Source organism: Leptinotarsa decemlineata, unplaced genomic scaffold (assembly GCF_025532065.1).
Source record: "Leptinotarsa decemlineata unplaced genomic scaffold, Ldec_3_MD MMD2_tig00000199_RagTag_RagTag, whole genome shotgun sequence".
Lineage (NCBI taxonomy): Eukaryota > Metazoa > Arthropoda > Insecta > Coleoptera > Chrysomelidae > Leptinotarsa > Leptinotarsa decemlineata.
In genome coordinates, this window is record NW_027412544.1 from 7,511,520 (window position 1) to 7,526,082 (window position 14,563).

General features: G+C 32.5%; 1 long non-coding RNA gene across 3 annotated transcripts in view; it reads left to right on the forward strand.

Annotated features, from left to right (window-relative positions):
• The first annotated feature begins 2,646 nt into the window (after positions 1 to 2,646).
• The window catches only part of LOC141481403 (uncharacterized), a 41,932-nt gene continuing 30,015 nt past the window's right edge, over positions 2,647 to 14,563 (forward strand). For 2 of the 3 annotated variants that reach the window (XR_012464939.1, XR_012464941.1), the window contains exon 1: positions 2,647 to 2,824. This is a non-coding gene — a long non-coding RNA (uncharacterized lncRNA). Of the gene's footprint in view, positions 2,825 to 8,807; positions 9,262 to 14,563 lie in introns of those variants that run through there. The other variant, XR_012464940.1, reaches the window with a different exon arrangement.

Consider the following 14,563-nt stretch of genomic DNA (forward strand, 5'->3'; position numbering starts at 1 on the left):
GTTCACTTGATAGCCCATTGATCAAATCAAGATCAGTGTTGAAGAGATTTTGTGCCTCAGCACACTCATCTATTTTAAAGTGCATGTATAATTGTATGTCATCAGCATACGCCTGTATTTTACATTTCTTGATGGACGAGATAATGTCAGTAGTATAAATGATGAACAATAAAGGTCCCAAAATGGAACCCTGTGGTACTCCTGATAGAATATCAAGAGGTAAGGAGTGATGACCATCAACAACAACTTTTTGAGATCGACCAAGTAAATAAGACCAGATGAGAAATAAGGCAGCACTATCAAAACCATAATATTTGAGTTTCATGCAAATCAGCTCATGATTGATGGTATCGAATGCTTTCGAAAAATCTAGTAGTACCAGAGTGCTAATCATTCCCTTATCAAATCCCTCAACAATGTCTTGTGTAACAGTAGCAAGAGCTGTAGCCGTGCTAAAACCCTGCCTAAAACCACATTGCGATGGTGATAATAGATTATTGTTATCGAAATATTCATTAATTTGTAAATAAATAACTCTTTCAAAAATTTTACTCATGGTCGGAAGTATACTGATAATTCTGAGATCAGAATAACTAGCTGGATCATTATTCTTGGGAATGGGTTTCCCAATGGCCATTTTCCACAAGTCTGGAAAATATGAACGTTCAAAACAACAATTGATGATATGCGTAATATATTTATCTATAAACGGGCTACAAAGTTTCAACATTCTGATTGAAATATTATCAACCCCTGAAGCTTGACTTTTAATATCATTCAGGATTTTATGAATAGCTTCTTCAGTAGCGAATCGAAACGAGAAGTTATCTTGCCTGATTAAATAATTATTGCTATAAAATTCAATATTTTCATCACAATTATTAGAAACGTTTTGTACGAATTGGGCAAAATAGTTGTTTATTTCATCGGGATTCGAAAGGTGATTGGGTAATGAATATTGTTTTTTTGAACGAACATTGAGGTTAGAAAGAGCATTCCAGGTTTTGCGTGGTATTTTTTCAGAACAGACAGACTTGAGATATGTCCTTTTTTCAGTTCTAACTATTGACAAGGTATAATTTCTCAATTCTTTATACCTCATACGATCATTAACAGATTTAGTTTTTTTGAATTTTTGAAAGGCTTTATCACGTTCTTTCATAAGAAGTCTGAGATTTTGAGTGAGCCAAGGAGCGGGTGGTTTGGTAATTCTAACTTTTTTAAGAGGGGCATGTCTGTCAAAAGTAGATATTAAAAATGAATTGAAATTGTACAATTTATTATCAATATCATTTTCACTTATAATTTCGAACCACGGCAACTGGTATAAAACTGATAAAAAAGTATGCAAAGTGAAATTGTCGAAACAGCGGTATGTTACAAGTTTGGCTTCTATTTTGAATTTCTTTGTTAAATATTCAACGTAAACTAGCCTGTGATCTGAAATGCCTTGGGATGATAAAGTACCAGATCTTACAACATGATTATTATTACTAACGAAAATCGGGTCAATGAGCGTGCTAGAAACGTTGGTGATTCTAGTAGGCTCATTAAGAATTTGTTCCAAATTATAACATTCATTCAATTGATAATTTTGAAAACAATACACAAATTCTTATGCATAATCAAGAACTATTGAACTCTCGATTAGAAGTCATTGAAAAACTCATACAAACTCAAGAAGTCAAAAATCTTGAAATGAATCAATTTTTAATAATACAATTAACGATTTCACGAATAACAACTGCATTCCAAGCAATTTATGATATCCTAGAGAAAATAGAAATTGCTATAACTTTTTCGAAGTTGAATTTTTTCCATAATTCCATGGCTGAACCAAATGAGATATTAAAAGAAGTGGAAAAGATTCCCAAATATTTGACTACCAGTAAATTACCATTTGAATCAAAAATAGAAAACATTTTACTATTTGAGAAGATAATCGATATCAAAGCATATTCGAAACATAACAAAATAATCTTTATAATTGAAATACCGATAGTCGAAATGGAGAATTATAATTATTATCATTTATACTCCGTACCAACTCCAAGGACTAATTCCTTCAAAACGATTATTTCTAAATCCTAATATCTTATCCTAAATGGAGAAAACTATGTACTTTTCGACACATGAAATCATGAATGAAGAATTCTTATGTCAGTTTAACAATCCAGAAGTAATCACAGAAAAAGCCCCTTGTGAAATCCCCTTATTAACCTGGACGAATTGGATTAACCTGGACGAAATGAAGCACATTCAAGAAACACTAGAAATCAAGAAAGAAGAAATAAAGAAAATTCAAGATGAACCAATTAATCAGAGATCAATTGATATTTGGACTATAATTTTATAGTCATCCTGTATGTAGCCTATCGATTCTACCCGATTAGATGCCTTGCCATACCGGATGCCTCAAAAAAAGGAGAACCCGAAGGAACTTCCCGAAATTCCGAAATCAACCCCGGAATTTCACTCTAAGGATGGAGGAGTTATGGAACGCGTGTGACCCCAATGTCCTCTAGAAACGCCCACCACAACGACTTCCCGGACGGATGCTGTATCAGCCCGATTTTGATAAGCATTGTATAAAACTGTTCGTAATGACGCCACTCACTCTTTACTTATCCTTTGTAGTACACTGAATGAAGTAATTTGTCATTTTCCAATTTCTAAGTTTTTCAACTTTTTTTTAAAAAGTGCTTTCGCCAAGTCACGACAAAAACTCAAGCGATTTGGGTGAAATTGGTGACACGTGTGAATCGTTTTATTTGTGCCACGCGCCAGTATGCGGGTGTTTGCAGTATGCTGTATAATGCCCTCTGTAAGTAGTCCCACTGTGATTCAAAAGTGCAAATAGAATATTACAAGTAGCCACATTTTCTGCTGCAGAATTGTTCATATCCAATCCTTCTAGAGGAAATTCGATGACATCATTCAATTTGCCTCTAAATATTTCCGTTGGAGAGAATCTTTTTAAATGAATTACTAAAATATGGGAAAACTTGTGGATTGATAGGGACTTTGTGCATTTTCTCTTTTCCTTGCATGTCGAATACGTCGGTTTTTCATTTCCATCCAAAGTCTCTTCTCTTGTAAACGAATCCAAGCATTGCCATTATAGATGATAAATTAAAATTTGATGAGCATATAACAAATTTATGCAAAAAAATAGCATCTGGCTGCTATGCAGTTCGAGTTGATTCTAACGAACTCAATCAATTCTCAGTCAGAACTGTGTATTTTTTCTTGGTAGAGTCGCACTTGAGATATGGAATTGCCTTTTGGGGCTTTTGTATTCAGCAACTACTAAATTCAGTATTCGTTCTACAAAAAAGGGCTGTCAGATACATATGTAGGGCAAAATCACAAGACCACTGCAAACCACTTTTCATCAGTCAGAATATTCTTACTGTACCTTGTTCATTCCTGTTAGAAACCGTTTGCTATATTCACAAAAATATTCCAACTCAGCAGTAAATAATGACAGACGTTACCACACGAGAGGAAGTCGGAATTTACCCTTGCAAATCCCAAAATGAGCAATTACAAAATTTTCATTGATATATGAGACTGAGAAAATATACAACCACCTCCCAATGTGCTATAGGGCAATAGCAAATTTTTAAAAACATTCAGAAAATTGGTTAAAGGAGTACTTCTGCAAAAAGCCTACTATGACCTTAAGGAATATTACGATGATGTTAACTCTTAGTATTTCTGTAATGATTTATTTATTTATTATCTGTAATTTAAAAAACTTTAACATTGTTGACTTCATAAAGTTTCACTAGCATTGTCAATAAACATTTCTTAGACGATAAAGCATGATTGACTGATTGATTGACTTGTGTCTGACTCTCAATGCAGTTCATGTAATTACTATTGGAAATTTTTGAAATACATTATTACTGGCTATTTTCCTGGAGTGTTGTATTGTGTAAGTTTCTGGTTTTTGATTGATTTGTTAATTTCTATGGTCTCCAACAGATTCATAATTATAAAGGGAGAAAAATGAATCTGTTGGAGGCCATGGAAATTAACAAATCAATTAAAAACCAGAAACATATACCCCTAAACAGCAACTTGATTTATGAAGGTCTCCTCTCTTGAATTTATGAGTTTAACAACCCCTAGAATTTTCAGGATGGTATTTTAAGTTGGCATCCTGTCTCTCAAATACCTCTCCTTGCAGCATACCTGAAAATTCTATGGAATCGATGTTTCAAAATTCAGATTTGAGTTTTATACTTGATACTGGGATCAAACCCGAAACCGGTCGTATAAATGAAATTTTCCAGTGGTATTTAGACAAAAGTGTTTTTATTCATTTCATTTCAGTAAAAATGTCACAATTTTATTTCCTCGAGGTTCTACATATACTAAACCCGTACTATTCATTATTTATATTCAGGTTCAGTATGAATTCACCAAATTTTCAATTGTAAAAAAGCGAGTGTGTTTTAGACCACACGACTAAGGTAAAATTTCTTCAGCTCCATCTATATGTACGTTAATATATGTATAATACACACATGTATATACATATGCATATATCAATTTTCTTCAAATATTTTTCTTATGTGTTTTCATTGATAAATTAACATTTTTGAATAGATTCTTTATTTTTATTCATTATTTTTATTATCGGACACATCAGTAATTACTGTGATTGATTGTAAGACCGAAAAAATAAGCTTGTGGTGTGAGAAATAAGATAGATATATTTTTAATGAAAATTAGAAAGATATCTAGAGAAAACTGCATCGATTGTTGTTCCATGTCCCGTGGTAGGCTCATTTTGGTGATTATTCATATGGTGTTCTTATTTATCTTGTCTAAAGTTCACCATAAGTTGTCCATCTTCGGACACGAAATTAATATTGTGTATAAATGTGTGCTCACACCACTCTCTCTCTTTCTCTTGCTCCTACAGTAATATACGAAACGATACTCTCTCTCTCTTTTCATCTTCACCAATTCTCAACTTCCGTTCGCTTTCTCCGATCACACTTTTCTTACGCTCCCGTCACGCATTTACCAGCTTACTCCCCCAAGTCATGCGCGCGTAAAGAAGTTTTACTTCAGTAGGGTATATAACTTTATATCCGGAAAAGAACACAACTGAATAAGATAGTTGTCACAACACTACTTGCATATTAGCATTTAATTAAAAGATGGTGCATACAGGGTGTTTCAAATTCGATCCTCACCATTGGGATCTCGGAAACTATGAGAGATACGAAGATGGTTAAATTGGGGCAAAGTTGCGCATTTACCTGACTAACAATATGTCATTGAGAAAATTCTGAAATTCCGAGTATATCCGGAGACATCCCGAAAAAACAGAAATTTCGGAAAATAGTTTTCATTTTTTCTGGCTTTACTTTTCGATGGATTCGAAAATAAATTGCACTTCCACATTACAACTTTTTCCCTACTACATAATGGTGTTTTCAGATATGCTATCCGATGTTTCGTCTTCCGGCCACCATCATCAACTTTATGTTTTCTTATGGGCGCTACATTGGATTCTTTCTGTTTTGAATAGAACCAAAATTTACCTTTTCAATGGGGTATCACAAGTTATCATTCTTTTCCAAAAAATTGGAGATATTGAAAAAAAAATCTTATCATAATAGGCTTTGACTTTGATGTTTCTAAATTTGACTTTCAATTTGTTACACTCAATGACATTATGTTATTATACAAGTCATTGAATTTTTGGCGAAAACTGACTTTCACGAATGAGGAAAAAAGAGATATGATACAAATTTATTACAAATACGTGAGAAAGAGACATCGAAAATGTATTTAAACTTGTATCCCGAAAGACGACAACCACATCGAACTATGTGAATAAACCAAGAAACTAAAGAAAATTTGATAAATGAGGTATGTATAAGGTGAGTTAGACATTGTGTCCTTTTCAATAAAAATTAATAATTTGCAGATAAACATGAATTTCCTTCGAAATGAATATTTGTCATACAAGTGCTGAGAGACATCTAAAAAAAAACGGTTTAAAATGTTACCAAATACACATATCTCAAAAATTGCATCTAGGTGATTCCGAAAGTCAATTAGAATTTAGTAATTGGCTAATAAGAAGACATGATTCATCTGTTTTCCTGGAAAATGTAATTTGGGCAGATGAAAGCACTTTTACGAATTGTGGGATATTCAACCAAAATTACGAACACATTTGAAGCATAACCAACCACAGGCAGTTCCGAGAAATTCGACCTCAAGTGCGATTCAGTATTAACGTGTGGGCAGGAATTTACAAAGATAGAGTTTTGGGTCCTCATTTATTCGACGGAGTTCTGAATGGAGAAACCTATCACCAGTTTTCAATGTAGATTTTCGAAGACTATTTGGATGATCTACCTTTGGCTAACTATCTGGTTTCAACATGATGGGCCTTTGAAGTGGCCAGCAAGATCTCCAGAATTAAGTGTTATGGGGTACACTGAAAAATAGAGTTTATGGGTCAGAGGGAATATCAAAATATTGAGGACCTTCAACACAGCATTGTTAGAGAGCTCGGAAAATTGAAATGGAGGAAAATTAATCGTGCAGTAAATAATATTCGAAGAAGGTCAAAGTTGTGTCATTATGAACAAGGCCAGCATTTGGAGCATTTGCTGTGATTTCCTTTTGTCTTTACATTTTAGTTAATTATTGTTATTTGTTGAAAGTTCTATTTTAGTTGAAAAGGACACAATGTCTTTATTTACCTCATACACCCTCATTTATTAAATTTTGATTGTTGTTTCTGTCTCCGTATTTTTCCATTGGCTTTTCAAACGAATCAAACTCGGTGAGATTCTGATCCAATATCTAGAACACAGTTCGATGTGGTTGTCGTCTTTCGGGATACAAGTTTAAATACATTTCCAATGCCCGAATTAATTTTTTTCAATATCTCCAATTTGTCAAAAAGAATAATAACTTATGATGCATCATTGACAAGGTGAAACCTGGTTCAAAACAGAAACAATCCAATTTAGCGGCCATAAGAAAAAATATAGTTGATGATGGTGACCGGAAGACGAAACATCGGATAGCAAATCTGAAAACACCTTTATGTAGTAGGGAAAAAGTGACAACGTGGAAGTGCAAATTAGTTTCGAATCCTTAGAAAAGTAAAGCCAGATAGTTTTTTCCGGATATCTCCGGATATACTCGGAATTTCAGAACTTTCTCAACAGCATATTGTTAGTCAGCTAAATGCGCACCTTTGCCCCAATTTAACCATCTTCGTATCTCTCATAGTTTCCGAGATCTCAATGGTGAGGATCGAATTTGAAACACCCTGTATAAGGAGAGAAGAACCAATGAATAACATCAATATTCTGATTTGTGATGAAATCGGCCGATACTTGATAAAAATCCATAATGTATTCAAGAAATACTTTACTATGTGATTTTTACTAAAATGTTTTACATGTTAGTTAGTATAGACACGCCTGAAGAAGCTAGTGTATAGCGAAACACGTTTTGCGTTTTTATAAAACTGTTTATTGAAAATCTCACAATGAAGTGTCTCTTGAATAAAACAATTTTCTAGTTCAAATGAAGCTGGGTCAAGGTATAGGATTAAAAACAATGGCAAGACTGCAATGAAATGTCAAAAAAAGTAAGTGAAATAATGAAGAGACATGGAAAGCGCGAGTATATGTACGACTGTGCTGAATATGGGCATGACTTTAAAAGAAGATGAATATGTTTCAACCAATTTCAGCAGAAGTTACGAACTGAAATAATTAGCTACTCGTGGAGATGAAAGGACTTCAATGATCTCAAGTATGATCAATCAAAAAAATTATATCAAAAAATCCTTAAGTGTTCCAAAATGTGCAATTCAAGAAAAAATGAGTCAATAGGGTCCTATTTCATGAATGAAAATCTATATACAAATGAGTATTCAAATATCTCAGATCTGATGATGGACGATTTTTTCCATAATATTGGTACCAATTCATGGATTTGGTCTGGGTTTCAAGTTACGTGACCAGCTAGATTTGCGAATTTCAATCCATTGAATTTTTAATAATGAGGTTATTGAAAAAGGTGTCTGATACATCTTTTTCTTGCGGAAAAAATATGTTGGCTCTCTACTTCTCCATTCTTATACAGTATACGTTCTCATCGAAATAATTGAAGCTGCTATAGAAGCCATACAACCAGATGAAATTAAAAAGTAGGTATATAAAAAGTATGAATTCTAGAATACCCGAATATATTCGAATGGTTGACAATTTGAACAATTACCTTCAATATCTCTCGAGAAAAATAATGAATAGAGTCAAATTTCCTTTCTCTTCATTGTTTACTAGAATGTTTTCAATTTATTGTTTTGTTTTTACTTCATTAGTATAATCTATTGATATTCCTTTCATATTTTATTTGTTATTTTCTCAAATGTCCTTAAGAAGCAGCATGTATAATCTTCCTTAATATTAAATATTACACAAGCATGTAGAAGCTATAGAAGATATATTATTATTATTAGGTTTGTGAAACTCTCACTACGGTTATCATCGATCAAGTTTTGGTTCCATCATCTTTCATTTGTGAAAAGTTTCTTATGTTATAAATTGGTAAAATTCAGATATATATATATATCTGAATCTGTAGGTATAATTCATTTCGAACTATTAGATTTAACTAACTTCACCGTATGTATTGAAAATGAGACGTTGCAAGAAAAGTCCTCGTTAATCGTTAGTTCGTACAGGTTTAGTCATTCAAGCAAACGAGGAAAAAACGTTTTCAAATCTTACTTTTTCATAAGCCTGAGGTTTTTCTACTAGGTGAGAACTGTTAACGAATTGATGGAAATATATGATGAAAATTCTAATTTGTAAAATTTTACATAAAATCAAAAACCAGGATTAGATATTCAAATTGAAATCTATGTTAGATAACCTCAGTTATTTATCTACGATTTTTCAAAGAGCACTGAATCAAAAAGTGTCAGTGCTACACTTTTTGATTTATCATTGAATATCATCATGAAAATGAATCAACATTTCGGTAATTAAGTTACATTCATAAACCAATTGACATGTCGTATTCTCCGCAGCTATATCAGTTATGAAGTTACTCAAATATTGTGATGTTGAAAGTTTAATATGACTCTTGTTTGTTCTGTTAGTTGCGATATTATTCCGACATTAATTGATGTTATATTGGCGATTATTCAGAAATGATTTTACTATTTACCATTCGAGGCCACTGGTAAATGCAGTATCGGTTTGTTGTTTTTCGATCAAATCTTTGCTTAGGTATAGTCTCAACAAATTTCGTGTCTTGTTTGATTCGTACTATTAGCTGATGAGTGCAATAGTTTCCTTTGAAAGCCATCATGTTGATAAAATATAAAATTGTTAAAGGTCAAGTATATAAAATACAGTTGTATGTGTCTTGAAGGAGTGATTTATGGAGTGAGAAAACAATAATATGCAAGTTTCCCAACGAAAAAGAAGACGCTGAATATAGTGTCCCCTTTTTGGATACGAAACTCATTTCTTCCAACAACACAGTACTTGATGACTGGTACAGTTCTGGTAGGTATATGAATTACTGGTCTTACCATAGACAATCCATCAAAGTCAATTTGGTTAAACAAATGAAACAACGCGTCAACATTTCTGACTTTTCCTTCCGCCAAAAAAAATTAAATATCCTCCTAAACTCTTTGCAAAATTCATATCCACTCTCCCTTTTGAAAATAATAGTAATAGCAATATTAACATTAATAACAATCATTCACAAATTGTCAACAATATTATTTTTTTCACTTAACCTTTTATCAATCCTAAACTCTCACGGATTTTTAAAAACATAGATAATATAAAAATTGCCAATAAAACTATTTTGACAATAAACTCTTCTTTCAAAGATCAGAGAATATTACAAAAAAAATGTCAATAAAATTAATTTACAGTATTCCGTGCTCTGATTGCAGTACTCAATACATAGGTCAAATAGCCAGACTTTTAAAAGACCGTATTACCTCACATAAAAGTGATTGCAGGCTACATCCTAAGAGGTATGCACTTAGTGAATACGTCTACAGGAAGGTTCATGACTTTGATTCTGTCAAGATTTTAGCTAAAGAAAAGAAAGTTTCGAAGATACTATTTTTGGAAATGGCATGCATCTCACAGTGGCATAATTGCTTAATTAGAAAAACAGACGATTCAAGTGGAATATCCCAATGAAAATTGGGATATTCTAGAACACAACTCATTTGATGTTACTCAATCAATATAACTCTTCCTCTTTCAATAAATTCCATAATAATACTTAGAAAATTTAACTTGCATAATATTGTTTTTCGATTCCATAAATCATTCCTTCAAGACACCTACAATTCGGGTTTTACTAAATTTGCTCGAACAGCTTAGGCCAAGTGATCTTTTCTTCCATATAATTCAAATGACATTTCCGTTTTGTTTCTAAGCTGTTTCTAACAAATATCTATTTGAATTCATTTCATTTCGTTTTCTTACTTTTAAATCATAATATTAATGTATTTTAAATACTTGACGTTCAATAATTTTATATTTTATCTACATTTTGCCTAACAACCTCACTTGACATTGTAAGTATTAACTAATTTATCATTCTATCATTTAAATAATATAATCCTTTTCATCATCTTGTAGCTTCCTGATGATGACAGTATTCATTGTCGAAATATTGGAAATATATTATAAGAGTACACTTAGGCTTTCGCTGCATTCCCAAATAATTTCAAGGCTTTGTTCTTAACTAGTCAGCGAAGACTATCCTCTACTCTTTTTATATTATGCTGAATGTTCAGGTGAAAACACCTTACCCGTTGCCTCTTCAGTTTTTTCACATGGAACACCCTGTGTTTTAGGACAGTTTTAAAATTCCGAGATCCTTTGGACTTATTTTCATTCAACATCCCCTGTATCTAAAATCAACCGTTCACGAGATATTTCAATTTATCATGAAAAAATATAACATGCGCATGTTCACCATAAAACTACGGGCTACAAAACCTTGATTAGGTTAAAACAGTTTTGTTTCTGTACAAGTCTATATTTTGAAATAGATTTATCTTTTTTTTTAACCGTAGTTTGCGCTGGTCAAGCCTTATCCCGCAAACCCCCAATACATTCGGGAAGGCGCGTCAGCATTATCAATCAACTTCCACTCCCACACCGTGGGGTAAGTGATCATTGGATCCGAGAATCGTGTGCCCTTAGTAAGCGCAGTGAGCCATGAATAACTGCCTTCTGCATTCGTCCTGCTAAGATTTCTCCCTTAGTGCGGCCAGCCGGCATAATTGTGAGATTCGATAGTAGAGAGGGCTTCATTCCACCAAGGACTCCAATAATCAGAACAATAACTAATTTCGTTTTTATTTTACTTAACGTTATTTGCAGAGTTCGTTAGTTCTGATTACCAATCACAATTGTATTATTAGACATATATTTGGATATTTCATAGTTCTAACTTTCGGTGATTCCTTTTTTTTTGTAAATCTCCACAGTTCTGAGAACGCTTCCCAATTTACGAATGTTTCAACATTCCTATGCATTGCGGGAAATAATCAAGGCTTACAACCCGAGTATACCGGTTGAAATGTGTGCAAATCCGAAATTTTGGCTTTTTTGCTAAGCAACTGACTTGATTGTAAAATATAATAATTTGATTAAATTGAAAGAAGTCGATTTTTGAGAAAGAAAGGTTTTGGCTTTCTACTTCTCCATCTTGATAAAAAAAGTGAGAATCTTCCCAAAAAATAATTTGATAAAGTTCAATAGATTTGAAATCTAAGAAAAGACAAATCAATCGAGAGATGGATTAGTAAAAAGTAATATGAAAAATGAGAAAATGTAACCAAAAAGTATGAACGTTCTGTTCTGTTTTGTAAAGAAACTTAATTATTCTGACCTGAAACTAATTATTGAATAGGTTGAACAAATACATATTACATTGATTATGACCAAACGATGGAAGATTAAAAAAATGATGGTTGAAATGGAAAAAATAATGATAAAAAGATTTCAAATCAAGCTACTTCACGTCGTGACGGTTTGATTGTTGATAAATCGATAATCGTCTTCGAGTTATAACCGATGAAGTTTTCATTTTACATAGTTTTCGAAGTAGTTACCTACAGAAAGTACATTTTGGCATCAAATTTCTATAACCAGTTTATTGAAAATAGAAAAATTATCACATGAAGACGATTGAGAGAATATAATAATGATAATAATAATAATAATAATCGTCTTTATTGTTACCCAGCTGTAGTTACATACAAATTAGGGAGCTAGTTGCTGACATAACAAAAGGTCATTTTTCTTCCCATAGATTTCAAATTTGTCAATTGTTTTCAGATAATTTTTCAAAACTAAAATAATAGATATTATAAAGATATATCCCTATATGATACATATTCGAAAGTTCGTTTCCATTGCAAACGAATTGGTAACTAAAATTGAAGAGACTTGTATTTTTTGGTGTGAACTCCTATTTGTGAAAAATGAAAATTGTAGATAAAATACATTTCAATAATTTTATATGATTTGCCTGGAATATTCTTTGTTTATAGGAAACTATTTGGAAAACTACTTCTTTGATAAAGTATAACTCTTAAACGTTTCAAAATATTTGTTTATTTGTAATGGTTTTTACTTTTTTTTTATATCATTAGAATATTGTTGTCACATTCAGTAATCAGCTGTTGTAGTAAATGAATAAATGAATGAATAAATAAGTATACCCGCAAACGTTAACTATTTTCGAATATGTTTCCTACATTTTCTTTAAAAATTCACGAAAAATACTTCGACGTGAATCATGATTCCGATGGAAAAGAATTATTAAACTTGGTCATATTTTACATTAAAAGCAAAACTATAAAGAACTTTCTTTTTTGGTATGAAAACTGTATAGTTGGATTAAAAATATAAACTCACACTCAAAACAGTCCATAACGTACGAGATAGCTTTCTTTCTAGTTACTAGCTACTTCCAAACCATCTTCCACACATTGTCGAAAACAATTCCAATCACTTTTCATAAAACATTTCACCTAGAGGGTTCAACTTTTTGTTTATGTAATCAGACACTGGAGTCTAAAATGTATTTCGCACAACTCCTAGTTTATATTACACCAAAAAACTTTGAAAGAACGTTTATTCGCGTCCCTCTAAGAATACATTCAGTCCATAGTGGAAACGTCATCACGGAACTTTTAATTCTCAAAATTTCGTTGAAAGTGTAATTCAATTTGAATTTCCACTCTCGAAATCGCGCAAACAACGCTAGGAGAAAAACGGCTCTTGGAGACGATTTTCCAGTGGAAGGGGATGAAGTATACTGATAGTTAGGGTCGAGTTAGCCGCCAAAAGTTTTGTGGAGGCGTCGCGACGCTTGCGTCGGAGGATTTATCAATTATTTTTCATCAGGAAAATAACAGTCACTGAAGAGATTTATGTTGGTGCACAACTGATGAGAATAATAATAATGTTATTTCAATTAAAATAAAATATATAACAAATATGAAAAAATGTGTTATGAATAAAGAAACAAATCCGCAGAAAATTAAATTTTCAACTTGCACATGGCATGTTTAACTTTTGAAGGAAATATAAGAATTTTTCTGAACATTTATAGGTCACACCTATAATTATTCAAAAAAGTCGTAATTTTATGAATAGAACTGACTGATACTTGATGAAAATCCATCATGACGTATTCTAAAACCACACGTCAATGTAATAATTCCACTTGAAAGTTTACAAAACTGCGACACGTGTTTCGCTAGACGATAGCATCGTCGGGCGTCACAATACTGTAATATTTCAAGTGGAAATATCACATTGAAGTGTGTTTTTAACACGCTTTTATTAGCATCACCTGCATGTATGTATGTATGTTTGTTTGTAACTCCAGAATTATCGGCATTATTGCTAGATCTATTCGCGGGCAGATGACGCTGTACGTAACCTCCTTGATATAATTTGAACTCACTTTACATGTATTTCTTCATTTGAAAAAAGTTTACTTTTTTTATCATTTTATTTTCACGCTTTTATTAGCTTCACCTGTATAGGTATATTTGTTTGTTTGTAACTCAAGAATTATCGGCATTATTGCTTGATCTATTCGCGGGCAGATGGCGCTATACATAATATAATTCGAACTCACTTTACATGTATTTCTTCATTTGAAAAAAGTTTATTTTTTTACACGCTTTATATTAGTTCCACCTGTGTGTATGTATATATGCTTGTTTGTATGTATGTTTGTTTGTAAATCTCAAGCTCGGGATCTGTATTGACAGAATTATCGGCATTATTGCTTGATCTATTTGCAGGCAGATGGCGCTGTACGTAACCTGCTTGATATTTCTTGATCTATTCGTGGACAGATGGCGCTGTATGTAACCTACTTGATATTTCTTGATCTATTCATGGGCAGATGGCGCTGTACATAACCTCCTTGATAGGTTGTTCAAAAGAAAATCAAAATAATAAATATAGTTGAAAAACACGCTTTTATAGCA